The 2,642-nt window shown below is 29.7% G+C and overlaps 1 pseudogene; it reads left to right on the top strand.

Annotated features, from left to right (window-relative positions):
• The first annotated feature begins 238 nt into the window (after positions 1-238).
• LOC145263593 (5S ribosomal RNA) lies at positions 239-355 on the top strand (annotated as a pseudogene).
• The last annotated feature ends 2,287 nt before the right edge of the window (positions 356-2,642 follow it).

The raw sequence follows: 2,642 nt of genomic DNA, 5'->3' as shown, positions 1-2,642 counted from the left end.
AACCATAAAACATTTTTGTAATGCTTAACATGGCATAACAGCTAAACACAATAATTATTAACATAATGACAATTATTTGTTATAATTACTCTTATATTTTAGTGAAAGTTTTTCATAAGACTGAATACTCATCGCACCGTTATGTATCAATGATTTCTGTTGTGCTAACTTTGCATCGTCTCCTATGACAGGATGCTGATCTATTCAGTTTTATCTATTTATGCACCTGTATACAATGATATACGGCATAATCACGTTGACACACCGGTTCTCGTCAGATCACCAAAGTTAAGCAACGTTTAGCCTAGTTAGTACCAAATGGATGACCATTTGGGAATTCTAGGCGCTGTATGTGCTCTCTGCTTATCTCGGCATTTGTTTCCAGTCGCTTTGTCCATACACTTCACTTGCTACTGGTATTTAACAATGTTGACTTAGGAGATGTGTGGTTGGAAATTGCGCACCTCCTGCCACAAAAATTTCACGTGCAGGCACCCTTTCATGGGTATCTATAGTCTGTTAAAGACTGAAGGAGCCCTATATATATATATATATATATATATATATATATAGTGATGTGTGTGTATAAAACGTTTAAATATGCTTATGTGTTGTAATTGATGTGTGAGTTATCAAATGTGTGTGTGTGTGTGTGTGTATATATATATATATATATATATATATATATATATATATATGCTTCTAAGATTTTATATCAACACAACATTAACTGCTGAAAATAAATATAATGAAAAAATATTTCTCTAAAATCAAACTTAAAGAATACTTTAACAATATATCTAACAAACTCCTTCATAACATCAAAAATTATATATATATATATATATATATATATATATATATATATATATAAAGTTATACGTGTATAACTTTGTAACCTCATTAAAGTAAACTTTGGGTGCTACTTGATAATCAACTTCATCATTATAGAGTCTTTTATACAAGTTCAAGAAATTTTCTTGATTCATCCCTGATGCCATCACAAAGAGTAAAAAAAGGCAGGAAAAAAATTCTCTTCAAAACAATTCTAACATCATCATAACACAAAGCTGCATTTTGAAAATAGTAGACTAAAAATGAAGAAAATTCAATCTTGTCTTCCTTCCAATTTTTAAAGTTTTACTCTCAGTTTCAGACTTCTCTAGTCTTTTTACATTGTATTTGGTAACCTGGGAATTTTTCAAACTGATTACTTCATTTCAGATACTAAAAAAATAATAACTTTATCGAAAACATTCTCAGGGAGTCAGTTTTCAATATATAAACTTTTATGGCGACCATTTTTTTGTCAAAGATTTCTAAATCTTTTTTTGTGGGATTGAAATTGATTTTTTGCTTAGAAAATTTAAACTCCTCTAAAGGTACATTTTTTTTTCCTTGAGTAAAAATAACATTGAAAATCAAATGAAATTTTACAAATACATTGTATGCCACATTGCCTTTTGGCTGAGCACAAAGTGTAGTATCTTTTCTGAGACTATGCTTTATCTTTTTTGTCCTCCATCATTGGAGGAGAAATGCTTCTAGACTGATACAATGTTTATTTTTGTTCCAATCCAGAGTGCCTCTTTTGGGGAGTTGGATTTTATCCCGCAATAAAACTTACCTTGTGTCTAACTCTACCCTTATGGGGTTGATGTGCTCTAAAACAAACAATGCCAATCATCAGCAACGAAACAGTTACAATATTTTACTGTAAATTATTTAATGGTGCTGAGATTTGAATTTAACAGTAACTTTCCATTGAAAAGGTTTGATACTCAAACAGACTAACCAATTCAAACCAATACATATTAAACAAGAGAATCGGCAAACTAACTGAGGAACCTGCATTCAAAGTAAATTTTAATAATAAATTTAAATTACATAATCATATTTTGTTTGTTGATTAAAAGGCAAATTATAATGATTGATCAAGTTATCAGAAAATAAATTTTGAGAGAAGTTTTGTTAATTTTGTTTCACTGCATATGAACCTTTTTTGTTTCTAAAATGCCGACTCTGACAAAATCCATATTTTTTTTATCCATAAAGTGGTTTGAAGGAAATAAATGTTATTAGAAGACTTTGTTGACTAAAAGGCAAATAAAAATTTTGAGGGAAGTTTTATTTTGCTAGTTTTGTTTTACAGCATATCAACTGTTTCGGGTTATTAAATGCTCACTTCATTTATTTTGGTAAAAAGATTTTGTGGTTGAGATTCCTAATATTTTTAAACATTAAACAGATTAAATCTTGTATATAAATCACCTGCAGATCAATTTCTGTTAGATGTGTTCATTTTGTGAGTGAACAATCTGCTATTGATTTTTTGAATCTATAGGGTAAATTTTTTTTATTGGACTTCAAATGTTGCAGTTAGAACATTTACGACTTTAATAAAACTGCATATAGAATAACATAATCCTGAACACATTAGCTAGATATAGGAATTGAGATTCACAACTGCAACACTTATTCCAGCCTGCACGTTCAATATAGTTATGTTCTGTATTGTTTATTTAGCAATGGGTGTAGTTTCATCCACTGTGTTTTCAGATGATCTATGCAGGTCAAATCACCAGATATTTTTATTCTTTTAGCCAGATGGGTGTGTCAATCAGTCTGGTGTTATTTCTTTT

Source organism: Euprymna scolopes, chromosome 3 (assembly GCF_053919585.1).
Source record: "Euprymna scolopes isolate OS-2025 chromosome 3, ASM5391958v1, whole genome shotgun sequence".
Lineage (NCBI taxonomy): Eukaryota > Metazoa > Mollusca > Cephalopoda > Sepiida > Sepiolidae > Euprymna > Euprymna scolopes.
Note: the sequence above shows the minus strand (reverse complement) of the source record. Positions and strands in the feature narration are given on the sequence as shown.